This window comes from Bos indicus x Bos taurus, chromosome 8, assembly GCF_003369695.1.
Source record: "Bos indicus x Bos taurus breed Angus x Brahman F1 hybrid chromosome 8, Bos_hybrid_MaternalHap_v2.0, whole genome shotgun sequence".
NCBI classification, from domain to species: domain Eukaryota; kingdom Metazoa; phylum Chordata; class Mammalia; order Artiodactyla; family Bovidae; genus Bos; species Bos indicus x Bos taurus.
The window spans coordinates 70483453-70501749 of record NC_040083.1 but is presented as its reverse complement, the minus strand read 5'-3'; the positions used below and the strand labels follow the sequence as shown (position 1 = coordinate 70501749).

General features: G+C 47.4%; 1 protein-coding gene across 1 annotated transcript in view; it reads left to right on the top strand.

Moving 5' to 3' along the window:
• Window positions 1-1045: 1045 nt before the first annotated feature.
• The window catches only part of LOXL2 (lysyl oxidase like 2), a 113638-nt gene continuing 96386 nt past the window's right edge, over window positions 1046-18297 (top strand). The window contains exon 1 of the mRNA XM_027549925.1: window positions 1046-1519. The gene's annotated coding sequence lies outside the window, so the exon portion shown is untranslated. The remainder of the gene's footprint in view (window positions 1520-18297) is intronic.

Sequence of the window (18297 nt, the reverse complement as noted above, 5' to 3'; positions counted from 1 at the left end):
ATGTTCATGGGACTGATACTAAAGCTGAAGCTCCAATACTTTGGCCACCTGATGCAAAGAACTGACTCATTGGAAAAGACTCTGATGGTGGGAAAGATTGAGGGCAAGAGGAGAAGAGGGCAACAGAGGATGAGGTGCTTGCATGACATCACCGACTCAATGAACACGAGTTTGAGCAAACTCCAGGAGATGGTGAAGGACAGGGAAGCCTAGTGTGCTGCAGTCCATGGGGTCGCAAAGAGTTGGACAGGACTGAGCGACCAAACAACAGGTTAGCTGTGGCAGATGGAATGTCCTAGAGAACAACGGGCTTACAAACCCAGGGATAAGGAGACAAGTCTGAGCTGGAGGCTGAGATTGGGAGTCCCCACCTATCCCAGATGAAGCTTCGAGTTTACTGGGGAGGCAGAGGAGTGGGAAGAGGGAACAGAGGAAGAACCAAGAAGAGGAGCCCCATCTTTAATGTAAATCCCTTTTTTGGGTTTCTGCCCACTGCCAAAGGCCCACAGACTGGGTGCCTTGTTTTCCATCGACTATCTCCTGCCCCGGCCAAACCTGGCTCTTGCATAGGAAGTCCCGGGGAATCTCCTCAGGGCTCCCCCAGCCCACAGGACGCCCTCCCTTTGTCTTCAGTGTGAGCCTCCGAGCGAGGCAAGGAATGTCCTGCGCCATAGACATCCTTAGCTGCGTCGGGTTCAGGCTCCTGATCGCAATGCTAAACCCGGCCCTGCACTGTAGGGAAGGACCTTAAAGATAACTGAATCCAAAGCCTTTAATTTACAAAAGAAGAAGGGATTCTCAGAGGAGAGAGACGATCTGCCTGAAGAAAGGGGGCTGTGCATAGTCACCTCCAGAAACTGCTTTGCCCATCAGGAAAACCCCAGGAGAGGCAGATGAATGTTTCTGAACTCTTTCAATCACCAGTTTTCATTGAGCATCTATTAGGTACCAGGCAGCGCTAGGCTCTCTGCAGTCGCGGAGGGAATTGGCGCGGACTCTACTGGAGATGGATAAAGACACCGAAGGGTTAAATTCCAGGAGTTCTGCGTGGGGGCGGGGGCGGGGGCGGGAGAGGGGAGTGTAGAGGAATCTCCCAGAGGAAAAGTCCGCTCCCTAGTTTCTCAGGCTCCGGAAACCTGGGCGAGAATAGTCTAGGAAGGGCTGCCCCGTTGGCGCGCAGCCTCCACCGCACAGCCCCTCTGGCCCCGGGAGCGGTCGCTCTCGAATTACAACAAAAGGGGCTGGAGGCCGGGCCTGCTGCGGTGGCCGCCTTCAGGGAAGGGGGTGGGTCCGGGGAGGGATTTGCCGTCCGACGCTGGTTAAAAGTACCGGGAAAAGGGTTCAGGAGCCACTCCAGCCCACGGCTTCCTAAACTTGGGAGTTCGCTTTCTTCAACCACCGGAGAAGTCGCCGGCTCGCCCCCATCTGCTCGGGAAAGGGGCTCCGCGGCGACGGGCGCAGAGAGGAGCCACCAGTGGAGAGCCTGGCCCAGCCAAGCAGTGCGCACCACTTCTGCCAAGTAAGCGCGCTGCCTGAGCCTCCTCCTCCCCAGGGCGGTTCGCGGGAAAGCGGAGGTCTGGGTGGGGTCTTCAGGATCCGCTCCCCACGGGCCGCCTCTCAGCAGTGCGTGGGGCTCCCGGGACCTACGAGGGGGGCACACAGAGAGAAAGCTTGTTGCTCGGAGATGTGAAGACTTGCAGGCTAACGGGACCCACCCAGTCCCACCTCGCCTGAACCCGGTTAGCCCTAGCTGGCCGCTAGGTCGGTAGCTCGCCAGGGGCGCCTGCAACCAGGCAGGACAGAGCCGGTCGAGACCAGGTGCGGGCTAGGTGCCTAGGAGGGCGCAGCGTAGGGCCACGGACACTGAGGGCTGCGCTGGTGCCTGGAATTCTGGCTTTTGAGGATGTGGAGCGCGTGGGGGACTGGGGGCGCACTGGGGCGTCTCCTGAGCTGTGGCTTTGGGTATGTGGAGCACACTGGGTTGGGATGGGGGTGTGCGAAGGTCGGGGGCTAGGGCGCAGCCTGAGAGCTGGAATTGGTTTTCTCTTCAGCCTGCCAGAAAGGCTAGCCTGAGCGCTGGAGTGCGCGCTGAGTCCTTTGGGCAGAGAGGTCCTCTCCGCGCCCCAGGTAGCCATTCCTGGCGTGTCTGGGTACCGGGAAACCCCTCCCGCCGTTATCACATGGAGGCTCTGGAGCAGAAAAGCGCCAGCACAGACGAATCCATGGATGGTACACACAGGATCGCCTTGGGGCTAATTCTGGTTTTATGCCCGCAACTTTTACGCAGGCGCTTTGAACACCTTCCTTCCCTCTACTCCCCCACCCCCGCCCCCGCCCTCTCCCGACCCGACCCTCCAACCCCTCATCTGGAGCGCTCAGGAGTAGCTGCCTCCAAGAGCAGTCGCTGTAAATCAGCGCTGGGATAGAAATGATTGGAAAAAACGGAGGAATTCCTTCCTCCTAGCTATCTCTCACCCGCCCCAGGAAAGACCACCGAAACACAGCTGGAGTGGGGTGAGGAGAGGCGGCGGAACACCAACAGAGAGGGGACTGAACTTCTCCAGGCTAGGAAGCCTCAAGTCCCGATGAGAAGAGAGATAAGAATGAGAGTCAGACCAGAACTGAAAGAGACACGTGTACCCCAATGTTCATTGCAGCACTGTTTATAATAGCCAGGACATAGAAGCAACCTAGATGTCCATCAGCAGATGAATGGATAAGAAAGCTGTGATACATATACACAATGGAGTATTCTCAGCCATTAAAAAGAATACATTTGAATCAGTTCTAATGAGGTGGATGAAACTGGAGCCTATTATACAGAGTGAAGTAAGCCAGAAAGAAAAACACCAATACATATATATGGAATTTATAAAGAGGGTAACGATAACCCTGTATGCGAGACAGCAAAAGAGACACAGATGTATAGAACAGTCTTTTGGACTCTGTGGGAGAGGGAGAGGGTGGAATGATTTGGGAGAATGGCATTGAAACAGATATAATATCATATATAAAACGAATCATATATGAATTCGAATGCATTGAATCGCCAGGTTTGATGCATAACACAGGATGCTTGGGGCTGATGCACTGGGGTGACCCAGAGGGAAGGAGGTGGGAGGGGGATTCAGGATGGGGAACACGTGTATACCCGTGGCAGATTCATGTTGATGTATGGCAAAACCAATACAATATTATAAAGTAATTAGCCTCCAAGTAGAATAAATAAATTTATATTTTAAAAAATAAAAAAAAGAATGAGAGTCAGAAACACGCCCCAGGTTAATTTGGTCCACTGAAATCTTGGAACTGCGGAGATCTTCATATCGGTCCAGTGGATTCTTTTCTGTGCAAGAGAAAAGTGCTGAAGCTCAAGGCTACACACTGGGTTAGTGGGTGTGGAGACTTGAATCCAAAACCCCCACTCCAGGCGCCTCACATACCTCCCGGCTAGCCAGTCTGTCCCGGACCCTAAAAGACCATTTGTCACCCTTGGTGGAATAACTTAGTTATTTATGGTGCATTATGTACTTAATGGTCAGGGCTGGGGCTTAGGACGGAGACGAAATGCTCACTTTCCTGGTCAGTTTCCAGAGGAACTATGGACTCCCTGGACTCTTCCTTAGCTAAGTTGTTCCTTTCCCTCTGTCTTTTGTTCTGTTCCCTTTTCTGGTGCCTAGAATCCATCTCTGGACTAGCCATCAAATCCGTAGTAAACTGGGCTTCCCCAGTGGCTCAGCAGTAAAGAATTTTCCTGCAGTGCAGGAGTGGCAGGAGAAGTGAGTTTGATCCCTCGGCTGGGAAGATCCCCTGGAGGAGGGCATGGCAGCCCACTCCAGTACTCTTGCCTGGTGAATCCCATGGTGCACGTGTGCACATGCACACCAGCATTTTTCTGTCTCTGATTTTTGTATTAAAAAAGTGATTTGGTCCAAGGCCGTTTAGTCGTTAAGTGGCAGAGTTGAATAGGAAACTTAGGTCTGAAGAGGAAGCATCCCCTTGACATTACAGTCAGCTGACATTTTGGTGCATGGCAGATGGGAAATTCTGCAGAGATGTTTTCATATGTCCTCTTTACTGCTGGCCTCTTCACCTGGCCTCTTCTGGCCTTTTCCTAAGGTTTGCTCTCTGACAGCTGTGTGACCAGTGTACAAGGGCCTTGTACATGAGACAGATTTTCTGTGCTTTGGGAGGTGACCATTAGTGAAGCTGTCTAGTATCCTAGAACATTCTACACTGTTTATTTAAAAATCATGTTTTTATTCTGAAAAATTCAAATATAGACAATAATAGGGAAAAGGCCCCCATATACTTCTCACTCAGCTTCGACAGTTATCCACATTTTGCCATACTTACTTGTCTATCCCTTTCCAATTTCTATTTCACAGAAGTATTTTTTAAGCATTTATTTTTATTTATTTGGCTGCGCCAGGTCTTAGTTGCAACATAGAAGCTCTTAATTGGGGTTTCTCAAGTGGCCCTAGTGGTAAAGAACCTGCCTGCCAGTGCAGGCGATGTAAAACACATGGGTCAGTTCCCTTGTGGAGGTCATAGCAATCCACTCCAGTATTCTTGCCTGGAGAATCCCATGGACAGAGGAGCCTGGCGGGCTACAGTCCATGGGGTCACAAATAGACATGACTGAAGCAACTTAACAGGCACTCCGGAACGCATAATTGAGGCATGTAGGATCTAATTCCCTGACCAGGGACTGAACCCAGGCCCCCTACTTTGGGAGCATGGAGTCTTAGCCACTGGACCACCAGGGAAGTCCATAGTGGAAGTATTTTAAAGCAAATCTCAGACATAAAATCCTTTCATCCCTATGTATTTCAGTGTGACCTCTAAAAATATTAAATAACCAAGATAAGTAAGAATAATTCTTTGGTATCATCTAATACCCAGTCCATGTTCAATTTTTCCACAAATTTCCACCCAAATGTCTTTTTAAAGTTAATCTATGTTCTGTTGATTTCTATGATTTATGTTCAAAGTGTATATTATTCCTTTCAAACCACTTTTCTACCCCCTGTGTTATTTGATTCACACAACTTCCCACTAAAGAACGAGGTGGGTTTTGTTGAATTCATTTTACAGTTGAGTGAGGTTGTCAACAGATAAACTGTCCCGATGGCACAGTTGGTAACTGGCAGAGCCAAAACCTGACCCAGCGTCCTCCTTCCTGGGCAGCGGTGGTTCTGTTTCTCTGTGCTCCTCATGGAATATCAGCTGTTCTCTGACTCATTTATTCTGGCTCTTGCTTCATCCTGGGCTTATCACTTCCTATTCACCTGGTATCAGAAATCCCAGTGTAAATATTTAGTAATTGGCCATTTGGTGCTGGAGATAAATCAATGGCAAGATCAGGAAGCCTGGGCTTATTTTCCAGCTTATGGGAAAGCAACTCACCTCTGGAGAACTCAGGGTGGCCCCCTCTGAATTAAGAGCCATCATCCTTCCCCTTCTCAGGCTCCTAGTTCTGAAAGTAGGATGAGTGAAATGACTGGAGCCGCAATTCCTGGAAGAGATAAACAGCCCACGAAGAAATTTCATTGAGAACAATTACCTCTCACTGATCATTGCCCAAGTATTTTGGCTGCTGGCATCTTTAGCTGGAGATGGCTAAATTCCATGGCAACAAAGAGGCTCCCCTCTGAAGTCCTTCATTTATGGACAACTTTGTTTATTCTGCCATTGTCTGATGAGGCTAGAGGACACCAGAACTTTCTGCTTTTAGCATTTTCACTACTTGTGTTTATTTGCTTTGGAAAGGGGTAACAACAAAGTCATGTTTACATCTTATTAATGAGATTCATGAGTTGTAATTCTCCCTCCTTGACTGGCTGTGTGGGAAAATGGAATCTCTTATTTCTTGATGCCTAGATTTTCTGCTGTCATATTCTTTGCCATGAAATAGACATCGAATGAATAGACCTTCCACAAAACAGCCCATTAGGGACTGAGAAACTGGTTGCTCCAGTCCCGTTATTCAACATAGGAACTCCAAAGGGACAGAGCATTACCTTTTAACCATGCTGTCTTCTGGCAGCTATGATTTCTCTTCCCTGTCAGCTAACAGACTGTCTCTGTAGGGACAGTAAAATTTCTAGGTGATTCCTTGTCAGCAGTTGCTGTAGCTTTCTTCCTTTAACAGTTTTGGGAGCTTTAGGAGGTACAGGTTTCCTCTCCTGGGGCTGCTTGAGTTTAGAAGGACAGCTTGCAATGACTATAGTTCATCTCCCTCTGGAGAAGGGCATTATGATCAGTCTGCCTAGGAGTGTCACCCAGACCCATCTGGACCCCGGGGGTCCGGGGGCCTTGGATGAAGTAGCTGCAGCCTGCCTGCTCCAGACCCAGGGAGCCAGCAGGACTAACAGTCATGAGCCAGCAAAGGGAGAGCCAAGCGGATACCCAGAGTCACAGATCCGCAGCAATGTGCTACTTATCTTCTAAGTCTCTGCCCTCTCTCGGTTGAAGTGAGTCTTCAGATCTCCTCATCCTAGTCACTTCAGCTGTCCTTTTGCAGGAGATGCGTGTGATGGGCAGGGAGCACCGTCCGGCCAGGCATGCTGGCCAGTCTTCCCCTGCCACCTGTATCAGAGACATCTTTAGGCATCAGAGCCAGCCTTTCAGAACAGGTTCTTGTTCCAGGGTGATAAAGCATGATGGTGACAGTTTGGATACGATGTCTGTCTGAGATGAATGGATAAAGAAGAAGTGGTACATATACACAATGGAATATTACATACTCATAAAAAGGAATGAAAATTTCCTTTAAAAAGGAACTTTTTACCCATAAAAAGTCTGTTAGTCCTAGTGAGCTGAATGCACCTAGAACCTGTGACGTAGAGTGAAGTAAGGCAGGAAACACACCTGTGAATACCCCTTTATTATACATGAGAGTTTCCCAAGTGGTGCTAGTGATAAAGCGCCTGCTTGTCAATGCTGGAGATCTAAGAGACACAGATTCCATCCCTGGGTTAGGAAGATCCCCTGGAGAAGGTAATGGCAATGCATTCCAGGATTCTGACCTGGAGTATCCCATGGACAGAGGAGCCTGGTGGGCTAGAGTCCATAGGGTTGCAAAGAGTTGGACATGACTAAAGCAACTTGGCACTTTGTATATTAATACATTAACATACCAGAGGTTCCTTGCAGAGGACCCAGACTCCAGCTGTAGTCACCACATAGATTTATGTGAGAAAAATAATATGAATGAAGTCTGTTTAACAAAAAAAGTCTGTCCAGAGTATTAAAAACTCTTTATCGCTTTTCTTGACAAAAACAATATACCCAGATAAGTGTGTATAGTAAATAAAGGTATAGAATGAGAATGAACTCAGCAGAGGTGAGGATGTAATTAGGATCACAGTTAATAAGTTCTCCTTGCCCAAGGATTTTTGATCCGTTCACTTGAAATACCTTTAATATTATATTATAATGGCTTCCCTGGTGACTCAGTCAATAAAGAATACGCCGGCAATGCAGGAGACCTGGGTTTGATCCCCAGGTTGGGAAAATCCTCTGATGAAGGAAATGGCAACCCACTCAAGTATTCTTGCCTGGGAAATGCCATGGACAGAGGAACCTGGTGGGCTCTGGAGTAGAACTGAAGTCCATGGAGTGGAAAAGAGTCGGACATGACTTAGCAACTAAACCACCATTACGTTATAATATAATACACGAGTGATGATACATTTTCTGTTTAGTTTTTTCCTGTTGAAATCTATCAGACAAGCAGACGCAGCTGGCCTGGGGCTGTCCCGCGTCAGTGGTTCCCAGATGTCTTCCTTGATGCATTGCCAACACAATGCTGAGAGCATCTTCTGAGAAAATACTGCTGCTTTCCTATAAAGCTTGTGCTTTATGAGACGGAGAGGGCAATGGCACCCCACTCCAGTACTCTTGCCTGGAGAATCCCATGTACAGAGGAGCCTGGTAGGCTGCAGTCCATGGGGTCGCTAAAAGTCAGACATGACTGAGCAACTTCACTTTCACTTTCCTCCATTGGAGAAGGAAATGGCAACCCACTCCAGTGTTCTTGCCTGGAGAATCCCAGGGATGGGGGAGCCTGGTGGGCTGCCGTCTACGGGGTCGCACAGAGTCAGACACGACTGAAGCGACTTAGTAGCAGTAGCAGCTTTATGAGAAGATAACTTCTGTTGATGACTTGCAAACAGCTCACTTTTGCTCAGACAGTTTCTTTATACTGTCTTCTTGAACTTGGATCCATGAACTTCCCCCATCCCCAGCCCTGTCCCCAGACATGCATGTCCTGGGATAAACATAGCACAGCTTTCCAGATGCTTGCATGACTCATGACCTAGTGAGAAAGATGTTTCTCTAAATATAAAGCTCTTCTGAAACAAACACGAATATAAATTTGAGTAAAGTACCTTTTAAAAGCACCTCTTCTAGAAGAATAGCGAATGTAAGTGAAGTGGCACCAAGCCTAAGTATACAAATGGATGAGCATTCATTTTCATTTTTATTCTGGTAAAATATACATAACATAAAACTCACCATTGTAACCATTTTTAAGTGTACCGTTCAGTGGTATTGCATACATTCACATTGTTGTACAACCATCACCACCATCTGTTCCAGAATTTTTTTCATCTTCCAAAAATGAAAGTCTGTATGCATTAAATACCGACTCCCCCGTCTCTCATCACCCTGGCAAGCACCATCCTACTTTCTGACTCTATGATTTTAATTACTCTTTGTTGTTGTTTGCTAAGTCGTGTCCAACTCTTTGCGACTTCATGGATTGCAGCATGCCAGGCTCCTCTGTCCTTCACTGTCTCTTGGAGTTTGTGCAAACTCATGTCCATTGGATTAATTAATTAATTACTCTAAATACCTCATATAAATGGAATCATACACTAGCTGTCTTTTTTGTGACTTTCTTATTTCACTTAACACACCTGTGGTCCCCACCGTTTTTGGCACAAGGAACCAGTTTCATAGAAGAGCATTTTTTCCATGGTCCAGTGGAGGGGAGGGATGCTTTGGGGATGACTCAAGCACATTACACTAAGCACATTACATCTACTGGGCAACTTATTTCATTATTATTACCTTGTGATACATAATGAAATACTTATACAACTCATCATAATGTGGAGTCAATGGGAGCCCTGAGCTAGTTTTCCTGCAACCGGCTGGTCCTATCTGGGCGTGATGGGAGACGGTGGCAACCACTCCCCAGCAGCGTTTGTGTCACCACTTCAGCTCCGCCTCAGATCCTCAGACATTAGATTCTCATAAGGAGCATTTAGCCTAGATCCCTCGCATGCTCAGTTCACAGTAGGATGCAGGCTTCTATGAGAATCTAATGGCGCCGCTGATCTGACAGGAGGCGGAGCTCAAGTGGTAAAGTGAGCAATGGGGAGTGACTGTAAATACAGATGAAGCTTTGCTTGCTCCTCCACTACCCATCTCCTGCTCTGTGGCCGGGAGAGCAGGGGTGAGGGGGTTGGGATGGTGGACCCCTTACTTAACATATTGTCTTCAACTTTTGTCTGTGTTGTAACATGTGCCTGAATTTCCTTCCTTGTTAAGACTGAATGAAATTCCATTGTGTGTATATGCTACATTGGGTTTATCCGTTCACTTGTCCACTTGGGTGGCTTCCACTTTTGGTTATTGGGAATATGCTGCTATAGGGGTTTCCCAGGTGTGCTAGTGGTAAAGAACCCGCCTGCCAATGGAGGAGATGTAAGAGATGTGGGTTCGATCCCTGGGTCAGGAAGATCCCCTGGAGGAAGGCATGGCAACCCACTCCAGTATTCTTGCCTGAAGAATCCTATGGACAGAGAAGCCTGGTAGGCTACAGTCCATGGAGACGCCAAAAGTTGGACCCAACTGAAGCGATATGTGCATGCATGCTAATACATACATGCTGCTATGAATGTAGGTGTACAAATACCTGTCCTGGATGAATTTTACAAGATGAACATATCCTTGTAATGACCACCTAGATGAAGAATAGGACATTACCCAGAGTGTATGGATTTAAAGATAAAGTAGGAGAAATCAATACATTTCATGTCTGTGTGTGGCTGCTTCCACTGCACCTCATTTTGTCCACCATGAGACTGTTAAGAAGAGATGTTTGAAAACAGTTTATAATCTGAGAGGCAGCAAGATTAGTTGTGAGATTTAAGCAACTTCCTTCCTTTAAATGTCAGCAGAAGATGATACAACATATTTTGGGTTTGCAGTTACAGCTGTATTAGATCATCACCAGTAAACATCATTCTTCCAGGCTCTCCCTGGGCCAAGCGGGTTTGCATTCACCTGGAAAACTCCTGGGGCTTCTCTGGTGGCTCAGACAGTAAAGAGTCTGCCTATAATGCAAGAGACCTGGGTTCGATCCCTGGGGTGGGAAGATCCCTTAAAGAAGGGAATGGCAACACACTCCAGTATTCTTTTGGGGCTTCTCTGGTGGCTCACACAGTTAAGAATCTGCCGGCAATGTGGCAGTGTGCTGTGGTTAGCCGCTCAGTCCGACTCTTGGCGACCCCATGGGACTGTAGCCCACCAGGCTCCTCTGTCCATGGGATTCTCCAGGCAAGAATACTGGAGTGGGTTGCCAGTTCCTTCTCCAGCAATGTGGCAGACCCAGTTTCAATTCCTGGGTCGGGATGATCCCCTGGAGAAGGAACTGGCAACACACTCCAGTACTCTGGCTTGGAGAATCCCATGGACAGAGGAACTTGTGGGCTACAGTCCATGGGATCACAAAGAGCTGGACATGACTGAGAACTCCTGCTTTTTTATCACCTTCTGTTAGATCCTGAGTTTTAAGCCTTGAGTGAAAATTTCTCAAGTGAAAAATTCCTGCCTTCCTTTCTCCTTCCCACCTGCTCCCCTCTTGATTTCTTTCTGTATTTTTGGCTGTGCTAGATCTTCCCTGCAGTGCACAGGCTTCTCTAGTTGTGGCACTCAAGCTTTGTTGCCCCGAGGACATGGGATCTTAGTTCCTCGACCAGGGATCAAATCTTCATCCTCTATGTTGGAAGACAGATTCTTCACCTCTGGACCACCAGGGAAGTCTCTGGTCCCCTCTGTTATTAACTAAAATGATTTATGAGTGCCAGCCCAGTTGCCAGAGACTCTGCCAGTCTCTGTAAGAGACAAATATGAGTAAGACATGATATTTGACATGTGCATTTAAAAATAAGTCATCAGTCAAGAATGATATTCTGAAGCCTGGCAGCTGACTCCCTGGTGCCCACCTGGTGCCAACAGCAGTCTCAGAGCAGAGCCAGAGAATGTGTGGGGTTTGGGCTTGTTGCATCTCACAAAGAGGGTAAGATTACCTGTCAGGTGATCTGGAATTGCTCTAGCATGCCCGTAACCAAATTGTAAGAGTAATTAAAAAAGGCAAACTTTTGAGCTGCCTTGAATTCCGACGCGCTGTCTGAGAGCACTCTGCTAACCTTGAGGTTTAGGGACCATTTTAATGATTTAAAAAGAAAAAACAAAAATTTGGACATTAGTAAACCCCATGAGGTCTCTAATCCTTTCCAGTGGCACTGTTAATATTCTCAAATTGATGTTCTCCAGGCTCTCAAAGCTACACCCACCTCCCCACCCTACTATCAATCCCCTATATAATCTGTTACCCCATCATCATAATGTTGCATCATGATGGTACCCTGTGCGTGCATACTAAGTCACTTCAGTTGTGTCTGACTCTGCGACCCTATGGACCGTAGCCTGCCAGGCTCCTCTGTCCATGGGATTCTCTTGGCAAGAATGTTGGAGTGGGTTGCCATGCTCTCCTCTAGGGGACTTTCCCCATCCAGGGATCGAACCCTTATCTCTTAGGTCTCCTGCATTGGAAGGGGTGGCTCTTTACCACTAGCTCTACCTGGGAAGCCCCTAGCTTATTCTTTGCCTGGAGAGTTGCTAGTTTCCCAACTGGCCTCCTTTACCTTGCTCTTAACCCATGGCAAGTCATTCTTTATGTAGGAGGCACAGTGATCTTTCTAGAGCAGAGGTGGGTAAACTTTTTCTCTAAGAGTCAGATACCAAATACTTCAGACTTAACAGGGCCATTCGATCTTTGTCGCAACTGGTCAACTTGGCTGTTTTCATGGGAAAGCAGCCATAAACAACAAGAAATGAGAGCATGGCTGTGTTCCAAGACTTTTATTTCCAAAAACGTCACAGATTTGGCCCACACGCTGTTGTTTGCTGACTCTGCTTTTAATCACAGATCTACCCTCCCTCACCCTCCTGCTTACATTTTGTTGGCTTCTGATCCCCAAAAGGAAAACTCAACTTGTTGGTATGACATTCAAGTTTCCTCATGGTCCTCTGCTTGCTTCTCCAAGCTCACCTCTTCTACACCCCGTTACCCTACCCGCTATCCCAACCCTTCCACTTTTCATCTTGCAATTCTGAACCCCACACGGCTCTCAGTACCTCCTGTGTTATTTCACACCTGCCTGGAATGATCTCCCTTCCCCACCATCAACCTGTCAAACTCCGTCTTCCCTTCAAAACCTGCCTGGATGTCAACTGTCGAAATCTTTGCCCGTTCCTCATCTCCAACTGTAATCAGTGTCTTTTCAGTTCTATTTCTGTGCTTGCTTCTCTAAATATACTGTGAACTCCTTGAAAGCAGAACCCACATCAAGATTCATCTTTGAATCTCAGTGTCTAATACAATGCCTGCCAGGTAACAGATAATTAGTAAATAGATATTACTAAACTGAAATGTCAGTGGCAACCCATTCCAGTACTCCTGCCTGGAAAATCCCATGGACGGAGGAGCCTGGTGGGCTGCAGTCCATGGGGTCGCTAGAGTCGGACACGACTGAGCGACTTCACTTTCACTTTTCACTTTCATGCATTGGAGAAGGAAATGGCAACCCACTCCAGTGTTCCTGCCTGGAGAATCCCAGGGACAGGGAAGCCTGGTGGGCTGCCGTCTATGGGGTGGCACAGAGTCGGACACGACTGAAGTGACTTGGCAGCAAACTGAAATGTCAGTTAAGTAGATTCTTTTTTTAAAAAGTTTAATTGAGATGCGATTCACATGCTATAAAGTTCACCCATTTAAAGTGTTCAAGTCAATGGAGTTTGGCATATTCACAGATACATGCAACCATCACAAAGGGAAAACTGTATGTCTTAGCCATCTCCTCTTCCTCCCATCCCCTTACACTCACCCCTGAATAGCCACTAATCTATTTTCTGTCTCTCTATTACCAATTCTGGATATTTCATATAAAGGATTCATTCTTGCCTGGAGAATCCCATGGACAGAGGAGCCTGGTGGGCTGCAGTCCATGTGGTCACAAAGAGTCGGACACGACTGAGCGACTTCACATGCCATGCCACATAATATATGGTATTGTCTAGCTTCTTTTAGTTCATACAATGTTTTGAAGTTTCATTCATGTAATGGCATGTATCCACATTTTATTCCTTTTTCTGACCCAATAATAATATTCCACTGTGAGGATACACCCCTATTTTATTTATTCATTCACTGTTGATGGACATTTGGGTTGTTTCTACCTTTTGGTGATAATGAACAGCACTGTTTTAAATATTTGTGTGCAAATTTCTGTGTTAACATCTGTTTTCAATCCTCTTGGGTATATAAGTAGGAGTGGAATTGCTGGGTCATATGGTAATACTTGGTTAAACTTTCTGAGGAATTGTCGATCTATTTTCCATAGTGGCTGCACCATTTTATATCTGTACAGCAATGAGGCTGCCGGTTTCTCCACCTCTTCACCAACACCTACTTTTCTCCACTTAAAAAAAATTATAGCCATCCTAGTGGGTGTGAAGTGGTACTTCACTGTGGTTTTCGTTTGCATTTCCCTAATGACTAATGATATTGAGCATCTTTCCATGTGCTTTTCAGTTATTTGTATGTCTCTTCAGGGAAATGCCTAGTCAAGTCCTGGGTCCATTTTTAAATCAGATAGCTTGTCTTTTTGTTATTGAATTTTAGGAGTTTTTATATATCCTGGATACTAGATCTTTCTCAGATATATGGTTTACAAATATTTTGTCCTATTTGTGGATTGTCTTTTCAGTTTGTTGATATTTCTTTTTCTCAATTCACATCACATTTACTCAGTATTTATTCTATGCTGGACACAGAGGACCTGGGGATGTATCTACCCTCCAAGGGGTTCACAGTATTAGGAGGGAAACAGATATGTAAACAGTACAATAAATAATCGATTAGTACACCCTTTTTTCTGGCCTTCCCCGGTGTCACTAGTGGTAAAGAACCTGCCTGCCAATGCAGGGGACATAAAAGATGCGGGTTTGATCCCTGGCTTGGGAAGATCCCCTGGAGGAGGGCACAGCAAACCAATACAGTATTCTTGTCTGGAGAATCCCGTGGACAGAGGAGACTAGAGGGCTATGGTCCATAGGGTTGCAAAGAGATGTGACTCAGCACACACGCACACCCTTTTTTCTACCCCCATTGCTGCTGCTCTGGTTCATGAAGCATCACGATAGTGTCTTTTTAAAAAAATATTCATTGATTTATTTATGGCTGCACTGGGTCTTTGTTGTGGCATACAGACTCCTCTGTGCTGCGTGTAGGTTTCTTCTAGTTGCGTCGAGTGTGGCTACTCTCTAGTTGTAGCGCACAGGCTTCTCATTGCAGCGGCTTCTCTTGTTGCAGAGCACAGGGTGCATGGGCTTCAGTAGTTGTGGCACAGGGGCTTAGTTGCCCCACAGCCTATGGGATCTCAGTTCCCAGACCAGGGACTGGCAGGTAAATTCTTAACTGGACCACCAGGAAAGTCCCCTTGATAGTGTCTTTTGATGCACCGACATTGGAAATTGATCAGTTCTAAAAGTAGCTGAGAAAGTCAGCCTTCCTCAGTAAGAGTAAGAACTTGTGGCTCTCTGTGTAAATACACTGTGGATGTCAGTTTCTTGACACAGTGCCAGCTGGCGCTGTGAGCTGAGCCTGGCTGGTTTTGGTGAGGTGGCAGTTGGTACCTGCTGCTATTACTCTCTGGACTTCTGGAAGGGAGCCAGGGTTTCTATGGACAGGAGGATCCCAGATCATGGGCTCTTAACAAACTTGAGGACAGCACTCCTGCGCCCTCCGCTGAGCCACCAGACATTTCTAGACAGGCCACCAGACATTTCTATGTGGCCCTGGCCTCTATACCAGCTGTTCCTTCCTTCCCTGGGCCCTGGGGTCTACTTCTCATCTAAGGGACTCAGGCGTGATGAAGTGACTGTTGGATCAGGTTGCATTGCTTGGAAGGAAGCTTGACCTGGAAGCTTCTGGAGACACAGAAGGTGTCTAAAGCCACAGCTGAGCCCTGCTGTGACTGTCACTCCCTGAAGCATGCGTGTGTGAGGCATGCGTGTGAAGCTGCTTAGCTTCACTTGTATCTGACTCTGTGCGACCCCATGGACTGTAGCCCGCCAGGCTCCTCTGTACATGGGCTTCTCCAGGCAAGAATACTGGAGTGGGTGGCCATGTCCTCCTCCAGGACATCTTCCCGACCCAGGGAGCAAACCTGCATCTCTTATGTCTCCTGCATTGGCAGGCGGGTTCCTTACCACTAGCACCATCTGGGAAGCCCCCCGAGGCATGGGCTAAATAGAGAGGGCTTGAGGAGTATGTCACTTAAAACCTGAGCTCCTTGGCTGTTTTTAAAAAATTATTTATTTTTGACTGCACTGAGTCTTCGTTGCTGTGTGAGGGCCTTCTCTAGTTGTGGCAAGTGGGGGCTACTCTAGTTTTGGTGTGCGGGCTTCCCCTTGTGGTGGCTTCTCTTGTTGCAGAGCACAGCTCTAGGGCCCTAGGGTTCAGCAGTTGTGGCTCATGGCCTTACTTGCTCTGCAGCATGTGGAATCTTCCCGGAGCAGGGATCGAACTCAAATCCCCTGCATTAGCAGGTAGATTCTTAACCACCGGACCACCAGAGAAGTCCCTCCTTAGCCATTCTGAGAGTCCATCTCTTAGAAAAACTAGTCTGAGGACTTCTTTCCTGGTGGTCCAGTGGTTACAACTCTGTGCTTCCTCTGCTGGGGGCCTGAGTTCCATCCTTGGTTGGGGAACTAAAATCCCACAAGCTGTTCGGTGTGGCCAAAAAAAAAAAAGGATTTAAAGAAAAGCTGGTGTGTACACTCCCTCCATGCCAGGACTCCCCCTACTCACCTACGCGTCCACCCCAGTGGGCTCCTCTTACTCCCAGCTGTCCGAGCCCCTCTCTACCATAGTGTCTGCCCAGACCAGTTCTCCAGAGATTTGCATGCAGTCGCCCCATCCCCCACTACACTTCCTCCCCTGGAAAAAAGACTTATTTGCAGTGATTGGATTACTTGCCAAATTTGCACCCTATCCTGGCCTGACATCTGTTCTCCTCTCTTCCCTACCTTTTATGGATCTTAATACCTCCTTCAAAGTGGCACGGAAATTCAGACCACTTTGGCTACTTGACTGTTAGCTCTGAGAAAGGATGTCTGAGAGTGTGTCTGTGTTGGAAGTCGGGGGGAGGTGGGGAGATGGTTAAAACCTGTTATCCAAGTGCTGTGTTAAGAGTGTTCAGAGGGTGGGAATTCCCTGGTCTGGGTTCAATCCCTGGTTGGGGAACTAACAGCCTGCAAGCCCAAGCCTCATGGTATGACCAAAAACAGAAATAGAAGAAAGAGTGGTCGATGGGTGAAGTGACAGACCTCCTAGAATTTTTCCAGGTTGTTGCTGATTTTGTAACTGTAATAGTGACCACTCATTTAGCACTGGCTCTGAGCCAGTCACTGACTGTCCTGGGCACTTGACACTTCTTATGGAACCCACTAAAACCCTGAGACCCTTCTGTATTTGCAGAAGCCAGATGTGAATCTGGGATCACTCTCAGGTGCCAGCGCCGTGCTTTTTGCATCACTGTATGTTATACAGTGGGCTTCCCAGGTGGTGCTACTGGTAAAGAAGCCACCTGCCGATGCAGGAAACACCAGAAATGTGGGTTTGATCCCTGGGTTGGGAAGATCCCCTGGAGAAGGAAATGACAACCCACTCCAGTATTCTTGCCTGGAGAATCCGATGGACAGGTGAGCCTGGCGGGCTACAGTCCACGGGGTCACAAATAGTCGGACATGACTGAGCACACATGGAAAAAAAAAATTATCCTGTAGTCAAATGGCAACGCACTCCAGTATTCTTGCCTAGAGAATCCTGTGGACAGAGGAGACTGGTGGGCTGCTGTGCATAGGGTCGCACAGAGTCAGACATGACTGAAATGACTTAGCATGCTTGCATGCATTGGAAGAGGAAATGGCAACCCACTCCAGTATTCTTGCCTGAAGAATCCTGGGGATGGAGGAGCCTGGTGGGCTGCCGTCTATGGGGTTGCACAGGGTCGGACATGACTGAAGTGACGTAGCAGCAGCAGCAGCAGCAGCAGCAGCAGTCAAATCATATCTCCATTTTTTAGGGGTGATGGGGGGTGGCCAACTTGAACTTGATGATCATCCCCACCTCACCCCGCTTCCTCTGCCTTCAAGCAGCAGCACTGATTTTGGATCTCCTCTGCCCTTGGTAGGGGGAGGGAAACAATGGAAACAGTGACAGACTTTATTTTCTTGGGCTCAAAAACCACTGCAGATGGTGACTGCAGCCATGAAATTAAAAGATGCTTGCTCCTTCTAAGTAAAGCTATGACAGACCTAGACAGCATATTGAAAAGCAGAGACATTACTTTGCCAACAAAGGTCCATCTAGTCAAAGTTATGGTTTTTTCCAGTAGCCATGTATGGATATGAGAGTTGGACCGTAGAGAAGGCTGAGTGCCAAAGAATTGATGCTTTTGAACTGTGGTGTTGGAGAAGACTCTTGAGAGTCCCTTGGACTGCAAGGAGACCAAACCAGTCAATATTAAAGGAAATCAGTCCTGAATATTCATTAGAAGGACTGATGCTGAAGCTGAAGACCTGATACTTTGGCCACCTGATGGGAAGAACCAACTCATTAGAAAAGACCCTGATGATTGGACAGATTGAAGGCAGGAGGAGAAGGGGATGACAGAGGATGAGTGTTTGAATGGCACCACCAACTCAATGGACAAGTTTGAGCAAACTCCAGGAGATGGTAAAAGACAGGGAAGTCTGGCATGCAGCAGTCCATGGGGTCGCAAAGAGTCAGACACAACTGAGCGGCTGAACAACAGCAACTGCCCCTTCTTTATGGGCTACAATCTATGGAAATAAGATGTGTCTCTTAGGGCTTCCCTGGTAGTCCAGTGGTTAAGAATCCGCCTGCCAGTGCAGGGGACATGGGTTCGA